Source organism: Babylonia areolata, chromosome 26 (genome assembly GCF_041734735.1).
Source record: "Babylonia areolata isolate BAREFJ2019XMU chromosome 26, ASM4173473v1, whole genome shotgun sequence".
NCBI lineage: Eukaryota > Metazoa > Mollusca > Gastropoda > Neogastropoda > Buccinidae > Babylonia > Babylonia areolata.
The window spans coordinates 32,742,886-32,756,798 of NC_134901.1; positions in this window are offsets into that span (position 1 = coordinate 32,742,886).

The following is a 13,913-nucleotide window of genomic DNA, read 5'->3' on the forward strand; positions in this document are numbered from 1 at the left end:
CTGTTTCTTTATATGATGCGTGGAAAGGTACGCCAAGGGCAAGTCTATATGCTTTACAGTCAATGCTTTGAAGTTTCTTTAGCAAATACTTTGGAGCATTGAAAAAGACTTCTTGTTCATACGATAGTTTGGATCGAATAAGTGATGATGATAAATGTTTCAATATCGTTGTATCTTGTCCCCAGTACTGTTTACTTATAACTTTGAGCAAGTTTAAACATTTTCTTGCTTTTGTTATCATATATTCGATATGGGCATTCCAAGCTAGTTTTGAAGTAAGCATTAAGCCTAAAAATTTTATCATATCTCTGTACTGAATGGGCTCATTTTCAATTTTAAATGTTGGTAACTCTTCTGGATTATTACCATTGTTAAAAAGCATAATGTGAGGTTTTTTCTGCTGATAATGTAAGACCATTGTCGACAATATACTTATTCAGTTCATCTATTTCTCTTTGGTATGTTTTCTTAATATAGTTTAATGCCCTTTTTGATGTATTTCTTTTCATAGTTACATTCATCCACATACATATATCATCTGCGCATTGCACTAGGATCACGTCTTTTGATAAATGTTGGGGTAAGTCGTTCAGCAAGATGTTAAATAGAACAGGGGTAATAACAGAACCTTGGGGTAATCCCATGTGAAGAGTCTTAGGATTTGAGTATTTATTTCCAACTCGTACTTGTATACGTCTTTTAGTCAGGAAATCTTTGATATAATTATAGAGACGCCCTGAAAAGCCAACAGATTTCAGTTTAAAGAGTAACTTTGCATGCCAAACTTGATCATAGGCTTTCTTTATATCAAAGAAAGTTGCAAGAACGTTTTTTCTTCTAGCAAATTGTTGTTTTACATGTGTTGTAAGTTTAACCAAATTATCAATTGCAGATCTACCTCTCTGAAAGCCTGCCTGATTAATTGGGATAATTCTATTTTTATGGCAATAGTACATCAGTCTTCTCAAAATTATTCTTTCCATCAGCTTACCAGTATGTGATGTTAGCGCAATTGGCCTGTAACTGTTCTTATCTGTTTTACATTTTCCTTGTTTATGAACTGGTATTACAACAGACTGTTTCCATTGTGCTGGCATCAAACCATCAATCCAGCACTTTTGAAAAAGCTTAAATAACAAAACAACAAAATTTTCTGGTAAGTGCCTAAGCATCTCATTTGAGACCGCGTCAAGTCCTACAGATGTTTTCTTTTTAGGGAGGGATAGTAATGCGTCTTTAACCTCACTGAGTGTGAGTGGAGCATTGATGTATTGACTGTTATCGGGACTTGGATCCGTATAATCACTTTTGCTCTCTTCTTCAGTTCTCTGTTTACTCTTTTTAGGCGATATACCTTTCAATCGCATAAACTCTGAGAAAATTTCCACAAATGTTTCTGCTTTCTCAGCACTGGACGGGAATTCTTTGTCTTCTATCTTAATTCGGCAAGATGGCAAATTTATACCTTCTTTCATTTCATTGAATTTTTTCCAAACCTTTTTAGTATCTTTATGACTGAATATCTCATTATTACAGAATGAGGACCAATATTGTCTTTTAGCCTGTGCAATGATCATGTTACTATAATGGTTTGCCCTTTTCTTTTCAATAAGATTTTCTTGTGACTTGTTTTTCTTATAAATTATAAACTTCATTTTTTTATCATTTACTGCTGCTTCACAGGCTGGCGTCCACCAATTATTTCCTAAATGCTTGTTTGATTTAAGCGAATTACATTTTGGGATTGATATATCGGCGGCTTGTAATATGGTGTCAGTAAAGAAAGAATATAAATTATCTATATCCCCAGTGTTTACGGACTCCGTGTTTTTGCAAGGAAGCATACTTTCGAATTTCTCCCAATCAGCATCTTTATAGTTATACTTTGGGACTTTGTCTTTTTGAACTTCCGTATATCTTTCAGTTCCATTGAAAGTCATGATGATCGGTAGATGATCACTTCCCAGTGTATCTTTATGCGTTGTCCATTTACATTCTGGATACAACGTAGAAGATATCAGAGATCTATTGCAGATGCCCTGTGAGTTACAATATCAGGGATTCTGGTAACGCTGCCATCATTTAAAAGGCTTAAGGAAGAATCAACAACATTTTCTACAAAGCGGTTACAAGTAACTGATACACAATCTTTGTCCCAAAAAGGTGAATGAGCGTTAAAATCTCCCCCTATCAACCATTTTTCATTATCTTGAACATTATGTAACCATTCCGTATTAAGTTCGTTTGGTCCTCTAGGTAAATACACAGAGACGACACGAAGAGTAAGGTGATCACTGAATTTAACACGTGCCACGCATGAATGGAAATCAGGAGTAGAATTTGGTGCTGGTGGAGAGCATACACTGTACTCTGTCCCTTCTTGGATATATATGGCTGCACTAATTTTTGTGGCAGTATCAACCTGCTGGTGCACAGGTGGGTAATAATAACCTGGAAGCTTGGGTAAGTTATTCTTCTTCACATTTAGGGATTGTAATATAAGCGTTTGGTAATTATGGTTTGCCAAATGTTGGATGAGATATAGCAAATTTGTGGAAATAGATCTAGCGTTCCACTGCATGATCTGGATTGAACGTTTGCGAATGGGGGGCATTGTGAAGGAGGGTTTATGTATTGGAAAAAAATAGATTAAATAAAATTTATAATGTCTTATGGCACACGCAAAACAACAACAACTATACTACTACAATAAAAATAATAGAGTCAACTACTTGGACGAATGTTCACAGTTATAAACCGATTTTCAAACAAGAATAAAGAAAGACTAGGAACTAGGAACAAAGAAACTAACAGATAAAATGTTTAACACCAAATTATGTAAGGAAAAACGTTAATGACTGTAACGGCGAAGTGTAGAAAAAGTACTCAGCAGAGCTGCCTCTGTGGTGCTGGTGATTGAAACAGTCAACTGGTTGTGGCGATAATATTTGACGCAAATGTCAGAACATAGGCCAGTCTGTTAGCATGTCGTATCTGTTGTACCACTCGTGGCGAGGATGGATGGAGTAGTGCTGATGTTGATGAGATCTGTTGGGGCGTGCTGGACGTCTTGGCGCCTCCCACAGTAGATCTCGGACATGACGACCAACGTTGTCGGCGAGTAGACTGGTCCCCCTCCTGTTCAGGTGGACACCGTCCCGGAGATAGTATGTTGTCCGATTGGTATTTTCCACGAAGGAGATGTTGGCTACATCATAAAGTTCTGAAGTGCTGATAGCGTTGAATAGCTGCCTTTTAATATCTGTTTTCTTATCTTTTACGGGGGTTATTTTGCTTATGACGAACTTTGTGTGTGGATTTTTCTGCGCAGAATATTTCACTGCGGATATTAATGATTTACATAAGTCCCCGGGTTCGTTGGATCTGAGGTCATTTATTCCACAGTGGATGAGCACAACATCGTTTTTTTCTGAAGATGAAGAGTACTCGTGCAGGGACTTCCGTAGGCCTATGTCGTTCAAGGTGTGGCTCCGTTGTTTCGTAGCTTGGAAGCTGTACGACCTTCCAAGTCTTTTTCCTTCCACACCTTTCATGACGGAATCGTGCAGGATAAGCACTTTCGGTAAATCCTTGTGAACACTAGTGTCCTTTTTGGAACGTTTTGCGTCAGATTGCTTAACATTGACGTCATTCGTGGATTTTTCGTCACGGGGCTGACTTGATGACACTGTTCTGCAGCTTTTGGTGTTTTGTTGTTTCCTTTGTTTCATTGGAGATGATGGTGTTCTCTTTCGATGTCGTTTTCTCTGTTTTCTTTGCTTTTTCCGGGCTCGGTGGATTCAATTTTGTTGCTTCAGCGTAAGTGAGTTTTGTTGTGGGGCTGGATTCAGTCTGTTTCTTTGGTTTCCATAGAAACAGTTCTTTTTGTGATTTGTTGTAACGTTTCATTTTGGGCCTCCACAGTCTTTTCTAATGACGAGATACGGGTGCACAGGGTTGTTAAGGTCTGTTTTATCTCTAATAAAGCATCACTTGTCTTTAGGCTTACCGCGATAGAAGAAATCTCCTCGCCTTTTTTTTGCCGTGGTTTGGAATTCCGTTGTCGTACTTGGCAACCTCGTTTCGGACAGCTTAGGTTTCGTTTCTTTAATTTTCGCAGCGCTGCCACCTGCTTTCGTTTGTCGGCCGGTTGCATTGGTTGTTGCTGAAGTCACACGGGTACTGCCGCTTCTTGATCTCATCTTCTTTCCATGTAGTTGCGTCAACTTTGCCACAGTAACGTTTAGCTGCTGGTAGTCTCCGCCATTTTGTGTGTGTGTCATGTGTTCGTTCTTTAGTTTAACGTCTTTTCACTGTAAGTGATATTAGACGAGGGAAGGAAAAAAATTGAGTGGGAGGAGGGGGAAGGGGAGGGGGAATTACTGTGTACGCATAAGAGTAAGTGAAAGTGTGTGTGTGTGAAAATTATTGATTTCAGTTTTGTTTAAAAAATAAACAAAAAAACATAACAATATAACATATTTCAAATGAAAAACTAACAACTATAACAGCGAACCAACAACTATTTAACAAGGAGTTGAAAAAGTCATACATTAGCAATGGACTGCTGAAGATCGTCAACACTGAAGATGATTTCAGTTCAGGGATTTGAGACATTAACTTACCGCAAGTTGGTATATGATCGGCTGTTATGTGAGCACCACAGATGCAAGAAACATTACTGACATATTTTGTCCTAAAACAATTCATTTTCCATCCGCAGATTTGCCTCTTATGAAAATCATTATGGTAATGTTTTCCCATGAAACCATACATTTTCTTTATGTTCTTATGTAACTCCGAGTTACCGGTGTGTTTTTCCTCAAACTGAAATTTTGACCATTGTACTTTTTCTACCATGGTGTAACATTCCTGTAGTGAAAGCGAAATATTTAAATCTAACTCCTTCGTGGAGCTTCTAGCTCCTTTTTTAGCCAAAATGTCAACTTTTTCATTATAGTGAAAACCGCAATGAGAAGGAATCCAGCAAAAGGTTAGTAAGAGTTCGTGAATCAAATGGTTAATTTCAATAATGAGTTCATACCTAACCGTTTCTTTTATAGTTCAATAGCATGAAGAACTGATTTATAATCAACACAAAATAGAATCTGAAATATAGCTTTCGGAAAGGATATCATGAAATTTAACGCCATTAGAATTGCTATGAGTTCAGCTGTGAAGATGGATTTATTCTCTCCCAGTTGAAAAGAGTTTTGAAAGTTAAGGTCTGGAATAACGTGTGTGTGTCGTGTGTGTGTGTGTGTGTGTGCGTATTTAATCTTTATTTTTAATTCATTATCTCATCGACTAGCTTTCTAAAAGGAAAAAATCTGGTAAGCGGTTCTTTAATTCTTTCGAAACCCGGCTTGTTCTTTGATCAGAATGTGATCATTCCCTAGATTAGATATTCATCCATTCTTGTATTCAGGATGGTGCAGAATACTTTACCTAACATTCTGTGTTCACTTTTGAGGGGTGATGATTCTGCCCACCCACCCCCCTTTCAAGTTCACACTTACGCATAAGTGTGTGTGTCGGGGGGAGGGGGTGTGTGAATCTGGCCCTATGCCTGTTTGGACCCCCTGATGCCCCCCACCCACACCCACACCCCACCGCCACCCACACCCCCAAAAATGGGGTTGGGGGTGGGGTGATCAGACATCACCCCCCCTCCCAAGTTTTCTGGTCCTTTGCCCGTTTCGACCCCCAACCCCCTTTTATCAGAGAAGAGGAATGAAGTAACTGGCATTGTGCCCATATAAACTCTCTTCCCAATATCAAGTTCGCATAAGATGGGGAGGGTGTGTGATTCCGACCTTATGTCTGAATTCACCCCACCCCCCTCCATGCCCGTTCACACCCCCACCCCTACCCCCAAGTTTTTGTTTGTTTGTTGTTTTTCTCCCACGCCGCTTATTCCCTAATATACAGCCACATCCCGAGTTCGTCTGTCACAGTCCCAGTGCCGGCAGTGCACAGGGAACCTTCGATGTTAGGTTGCCAGGAGGTCACACACCAAAGGAGACCCTGCACTGCTGCTGAGTCACTTCGGTGGTGTTGGGTAGTGCCTGTTCTGATTTAACGTACTTAGGACACCACCTGCTAAGCCCACTACTCCCGACAATGTCTTAGTCGCGGAGCCAGACTGTTAGAATAGAGACTGCCATCACGTCCTCCAATGAATCCGCCGACATCCGTGACAAGACTTAACCCAAGCGCGGAAGTGGAGGGGTATCGAAACTGAGGTCACCGTGAGAGTAGGGCACGAAAAGCCACATGATTTGGGGCTTTTTTTTATATTGATAATAAAGAAGGACGAGGATGATGATGATGATGATGATGACGATGCTGCTATGGAGGTCCATTTAGGTTTGGGACTACGTGACAAGGCTGTACTCTACGCTTCCTGTCATAAGGACAGGCCCGAGAGATACAGACACTTGCAGTGTTGATCAGGGAAATAGAGCAACACATCCAAATACGCATCCGTGAAGTAATACTCGACTGTGTATCTCAGTCTTCCCATTAAGCCCACAGCACACTCCCACCTCCACTGGAATTCGAACCCGCGTCCTCCAAGCCGTCAGTCCGTGATGCTAACCACTTAGCCACGGCGACGGCCAAATTCTTCTATTATAAGGATCAGAGAAGAGGGGTGAAGTAATTTTGGCGTTACGATCATACACACTCTTCTCCCATTGTTAAGTTCATTTCATTTAAGAAGAGAGGGAGTGATTCTGGCCCTGTGCCCGTTTAGACCCCCCTCCCTTTTACCTAACATACCAAAGAATACTGTAACAGAAAATGCTGGACAAGTGAGTAAATCAGACATTGATACTATAGAGGTAATAACCACCGCCGTAGAGCGCTGTGGCATGTATAGTGATAATGCAAACCGTGTGGTTCATAAGAAGGTTGAAACTCATGGGAGATCCATAAACAAAAGAAAATTCTGGTCTGGTTCAATGCCCATTGTAGACGTAAGAGAGCGGTGATCCGTGATGTAAAGTTGATGCATAAGTTAGTAATTAATAATTATACTAGTTTCAGTTTGAGTATTAGTTTCTCAAGGAGGCGTCACTGCGTTCGGGCAAATCCATACACCACATCTGTTAGGCAGATGCCTGACCAGCAGCATAACTCAACGCGCTTCGTCAGGCCTTGAGTGCCTGCATATGCATTTGTGTACCAATCAGAGTGGATTTCTTCCACTCAGTTTTGCCAGAGTACAACACTCGTTGCCACGAGTTCTTTTTTCAGTGCGCCACGTGCGTGCTGCGCACGGAACCTCGGTTTATCGTCTCATCCGAATGACTAGACACTCACTTTGATTTACCAGTCAAACTTGGGAGAATGGGCGAGAGTGGGATTCGAACCAACACCCTCACAGATTCTCTGTTTTGGCAGATTAGCGTCGTAACCATTCTGCCACCTTCCTTCTTGGCACTATTAAAGCCAGTAGAGCTAAAGCTAGTTCCACCTATGAGAATATCGATAGAGGACTTAAATCATATGTTAAGTATGTGCAAAGGAAATTTCGGTCAATGAAATCGTCTGACCCTCGCGGCAACGGGAAAATTAAAAAAACGCTCTGAAGCCGGTAAGCACAATATTCCACCTGAACAATTTTGTGATTATTTCGAGAAGTTGTCCAGTGTTACAGAAAATAATGCTTTTGAGTTTGAACCACCAGCTGGTCAGTTTATTAACGACTGACTGAACAAATAATTTACTGAAGAAGTATTGAGATACATAAAACGACTGAAAACGACCGGAAACTGGTTCCAGTAAAATGATATATTGCATAACATCATTTTATACTTTGATATTTAAATCTCGACAAACACTCTTCTGTCTCGGTCTATCGGATGTATTAACCCTATTCATAAAAGTAAAGGAAATGTGGGTGACCCAGATAATTATATGGGAATAACTGAAGTTGTTTTGGGAAAAAGAATTCACGTGTGATAATGAATGATAGAATTATTTTCTTAAAGCAAACAACTTCCTTGGTCATGAAAATGCAGGTTTTCGAAGGCTTCATTCAACCATTGACCACATATTTTCTTTGCACTGTCTTATTATTCTATATTTACATAGAAAGAAGCGTCTAAAATGTACATTTTGACCATCAAAAAGCATTTGACACGACTCAGAGAAGCCTTCTTTAGGAAAAAAAAAGTTTCCAATCCGGAATGTTTTGAATGTTATCAAAAGTATATATCCTAATGCAAAGTCATCTGTCAACTCACTCAGTACGGCCAGTCCTCTCTTCTCCTCTACACAGACCCCTCGGGTGTCCAGTGGGTGTCTGAATGACCCAACCTTTAGCTTCCGTCGTCAGAATTGTTGTATTCTTTGTCAACATTCACGTCTTCAGTGTAAGAGCCTTCCGCTTGCAATATTTTGATGATGGTAATTGGGGTGAAACACTGTTAACGTCGTCTCTTTCGCCGTTCGTATGGAGAGAGTTAAAACAAGCCTTGGTCTGTCAATATTTTTCTGTGCCTAAAATTGGCTAAAGACTGGGGACTGTATTTGCAATATCATCATTGAATTGTAAAAAATCACATTCGCTCGAACATACACTCACCCCTCTTGTGCACTGCTCTCACACATGCACATGTATCCTCTACTGTGCATGTCTGGTTCACGTTGCTCCTGAGCAAGGCGGTCCATGCCACAGACAAACTTTCAAGATGCCGGCAAGCACTTAGAGTCCTAGTCGTTCTGCAGACAGGCCATGCAAAGCGGCAATCTTCATGTGCGGCGAGGACACCTCTGTGACAAACTCAGGCAACTCTCGGGCACAAGGGAAGGCTGCAGGTGCCCCGGAAAACGGCGGAAGCTCAGGAAGGTAGGTTGCGTGAATCCAGGACGACCATAGCACCCGGGGAGCGTGCGGGAATCGTCGGAACACTCTTCGGAGCTGCAAGCAGATTTGGGTCGAGAGTCAAACACAAGAAAAGTGCAAGAGGGTGCATGTGCTAAGGCAGACACACAGAGGTGTTCCACATACACCAGCTTGTATAGTCGAATGTCTCACTTTTAGAAAAGTAATCATCACGAAAATAAAACCGAAGACGTGTACACACAGGTGTACAACATCATAAACCAAAAGCCGGATCCACAAGGTTAGGGAGAGTTATATGGCACTGGAATTGAAATGGCAAGTGTATATCAAACACAAGAGACAAAAAACTGAAATACATCTCAGTGGCCGCTCCCTATCTACAGAAAAGAGATAAATAAGACTGACACTTTTCACGCCCCTCCAACATGACTCACCTCAAGAGCTCGTGAGGGGACAAAATAAGGGAGATGAAACCCCTGGAACTGGAACGCAGTTCCAGACCTCCTGGTCTGACGAGGACCCAGGAAACGAAGTGGCACTGAAGGCCCACACACCGAACCGAATCGGTAACCCTTCCTAATGGTGGGGGCCGTAGAGGACTTGGTGGGGACCCAGTGGACAAAAGTACTAAATTTTGTGGAGCAATTCTGTACACTATTTTGAACATTTTTAAGACCGGTGCCACGAATTTTGATCGTCTGGTTGGTGTCAGGTGATAATTTACCTTTTAATATGTACGGTGCACTTACAGTCAGGTCCTATGCTCTAATTTCCAGCTATTTTTTGTGATTCTGCATACATTACTTATATTACTTTAATCAGTTTGATCGTGTGTGTGTGTGTGTGTGCGCCTGTGTCATTGTCTCTGTGTGTGGCCATGTGAGTGTGCGCATGCACGTATTTGCGTACTTGTGCGTATGTGAATGGCATTATAATAAATCATATTAAAGAGAAGGAAGAATTTAAGGTTTGTAAGATTCCTGTTTTAAAATATAAAAGTCTGTTCTTCAGACACAAACATATCAAATTGTCCGAAGCTGATTTCAAGAGAATTAAAAAGCAAACAAAAACTCAATCTGATTGGACAGATTAAACGTTTGTAACTGTCCCTTCAGAATCCTCATAAAAGTATTCATTCCTAGTGTTGCCAAACATCTTCATTTGTCACAGTTGCATGTGCACAGATATGTGTACTTCCACTGTGCTTTTTTGCAAGCACATTTTCCACTGCAACACTTCTCACTTTGACAGCCACATTTCACTGTCTCACTGCAGGCTTTTGATACCATTGACATTGTTGTCGACACTGGAATCCAAGACTGGCTCTCTTTCTTCATTGTCCACCCCCAGCCCTCTGGACACGGGGCATGCTGCAATGGAATGTCACTTGGGGCCCAGATTCCAGTCTGGTAAGCAGCACGCTTTGAGTGCTCCAAAAGTGCACTCTGTGTAGGTGGAATAGCTTCCATGGATTTGCTTCTTTGGCAAAATAGTTCCTTCCGTGCCTCGTTGACTGAGGTCAGTTGGAAAGTTTTGTCGTACAAAACCACAGTGAACCTTTCAAGTAATTTGAAATGCATATCTTCCAGATCCAACTGACAAATGGATTCTCTACCATTTGTTTGAAGGCATCTGTCACCTCTGGATAGCACTTCCATGCCTCCCATGCAAACTGTTTTCACCTCCCAAAGAAGGAAGGTACTGTGCCACAGCCTGTAAAATTATGAAAACCTGGTAAGGCAACTGATTTGTCTTTTCCAAGATCCTTGGTGAATGCATTGATGTGGATATAGTTGAATTTCCTTCCTACACAAAATACAACCCAAATATCAACTGCTGGGCAAACAGTGCAAAGTTGGTAATACTTTCCGATCAATATGACGATGACATTGACGTCTACAGTACGTACCAAACATGTCTTGTGTCCATTCTTCATGGCATCTTGCAGATGAAAAACGAATTTCATATCAGCCATTTTCTCACTGGGGGATCTGGTGGTCTGATCCTCTGTACAAAGCTGCATCACCTGGAGTGACGTCCTTGTCAGTAGGGAACTTGCATTGCTCAATCTCATTTGTGAGGAATGCAAATAACTCTTTCTTAGTGTCTTGATCACCCAGAAAGTATTGCCACTTGCCAGGAATCTTGTTCAGTACCTCAACCTTTCTGTGTATTCCTTCCCCTCTCTTTTCTCTTCCTGTTTCTTTGATGCTGTCTTTCTTGTACGTGTCCCAAGCCACATCAAGACGTTTTGCACCTTCTGTTCGGCTTCTAAGGATTGGGAAAAAAACTTTAGAAAATTCTCCGAATGTAGCAATCCCTGTGGTTTGGAGAAAGTGAAGTACAGCAGTTCCGTCTAGAACTTTGATGTCAACTGTGCTTGGAGGTTCGGTCTCGTTAGCTCTTTCCAGTAAAGTGAGAACATCTGGCTGTACATCAACGATCTCTGTCACCTCATCTGCTTCCTTCAAGCAGCAGGCAAGCAAATCCAGGTCATCCAATTCCTTGGTATCAGGAGGAATAAAGTTTCTCTCTGTTTAAAGCATGTCAGATCACTTTTTGTCCCCAGCCGCAGTCTTCTTCTATCAGAAATTGATGGAGGGTAGGTATGATTTTCTTGCCTGAGAAAAGTGCGGATGTCTAAATCTCTTTGCTGCGCTACAATGTACAATCGCGAAGAAAATATCAACATCTGCTTTCAGTGTCTTAATGTTGTCGGCTTGTCCTGTCTTGCCTTTTGTTTGGGTGCTTGAGACCGAAAGAGTGGAAAACTGCTCTTGATTGACTTATGAATGGACCTAGTGCGTTCCACAAACACTGACTGTCTGTAGTGATTGTACTGTTTCTTGCCATCGATTTCAAAACTGTGGACAGTGTTGGCAACAGAATCACTGAGAGCATCACGTGTGTCCAAAGTCAAACGTTCCGGAGTATCACTGAGAAAAAGATTCCCCAAAGGCTGGCTCAAAGCCTGTTGTTGGAAGTTTGTGTGTGTGTGTGTGTGGCTAAACCTTCCTCATGGTGCAGATGTTTCTGGGTTTCCCCACACAGACCTTTCTCAGACTCCTGCAAGAGTCTTGCTTGCTCGGGTCCTGCCAGCATCCACTTTTGGAAGTGTGACTGGTTTTCAGTGAGTCCTACAGCCCCATCTGCTCCATTGACAGTTTCATTATTTTCTTCATGGGCCTTTTCAATCGGCACTGATGAGAAGCGGTTGGTTGTCTTGGATATGACCCAATGACTCTGCTGTGTGAACTCATTTAAAATAGTGGAAGACTCTCTATGTCTCCGATAAGTACGGGAATCCAGCAAGAGCAGTTTGGGTGGTCCAAAGCAAAGAACCATGGCACCAAAGCTTTGATGGATGCAACTTAAAGTGGGAAGTTCTTCTTAAATAATTACTATTAGGAATATGAACTTTATGAATAGGCCACAATAAAGATGTTACAGCCAATGGCTCCTCCCCAGGTAACGTTATCAGTAGGATTTGTAAACGTACGTTTGTGGTAAATATACAGCAGTTATACATAAGAAAAAAATGGTGTTTCACTGGGTAGATTTCATGGCACCGATCTCAGATCAGAAGTATGAGGTCTAAAGATTACATGGACAAAAGATTATACTGTTGTCCAGTCGGTCCCCATCCCGTCCACATCTTCCTTTTACAGCTCCCACTATAAACTCCAAACGAAAGGAGCTGGACTTTAAAAAAAAAAAAATTTTAAAAAAAAGGGGGAGAAGAAAAAAAAGGAAAAAGAAAAGAAAAGAAAAAAAAGAAACTCTCCCTGACCGGTTGCAAATCCCAGTGACCAAAACATCTTCCGCTGCCAACGATATCGACAGGTGAGCCTTCATCTAACCTGTAGCTCAGCTTAATCACGTTCAGATTTTCATATGCACGAAAAAACAACATGAGTTGACTACGAGGAAGGGAAAGAACACACACGCGCGCGCGCACACACATATGCAAGCACACACACACACACACGCGCGCGCGCGCGCGCACGCACACACGCACACACATTGTTTGACACTGGGAATACATTGTAAGTTTGTATTTATATAATCTGTCAACTCGGTCAGCTAGGATAATATTGTTGTTGCTTGTTTGTTTGTTTTTCCTTAAAGGTTTATGATTTTAAACTGAGTTAAAATTGCTCTGTAATCTTTATATTCCTTAGTAACTTAACCATGTCTTTTGCTTCTGACTTGTGGCCAACCAAGCAAGGGTATAGGTTATTTAAACATAAATAATGCAACAAACAAGAAGGACCATATCGCAACCATTCTTCATAACACTGCAAATCCTTTTCAAGATTATATACTGTTTTGCTGAATCTCGACTCTCTTCTAACATAACAGATGCTAATGTGAACATGCCAGGGTATCAAATTATCCGCTCAGATCCCACCAAGCCCAAAACTACTGGTTTACTTTTGTATTTTGCTTCCACATTAAGATGTAAGAGATTAAACAGTCTTGAGGTTTATAATGCGGAGTCAGTTTAGGTAGGAATTAAGATTTATGGTAATAATACTCTTATAGTGGGGTTTGTATACGGAAATCCAACAGAAAATGTAGAATGGGAGGATAGATTTAGTTCTGTAATGGATGAGGTGATAATGTTAAATTATGAAACTATTTCAATATAGATTTGCTTAAACCAAAACCAAAGTGGCATCATAATTACTCTATGCATGGCTTTGAATATGCAAGAAGACCAACACGCATTACTGAAAACACAAATACCTTAATAGATCACATTTACGCAACCACAAATCAACACATTGTAGAGGTATGTGTTCCACCTTGTGGTAGTAGTGATCGTTTCCCAGTCTGTCTCACCTGGTTTAAAAATCGTGTTAAGATTCCAAAAGTAGGACATAAAACTGTATTTTCTAGGAGTTTTAAGAACTTTGAAGATGATGATTTTCTCTCTGATTTAGCAAACTCATCTTTAGATTATGTATATCAGTTAAGAGATCCTAATGAAGCTGTTGAATTTTGGATAAATACATTCTCTTCTGTATGTAGCAAACATGCACCATTTATTAGGAAA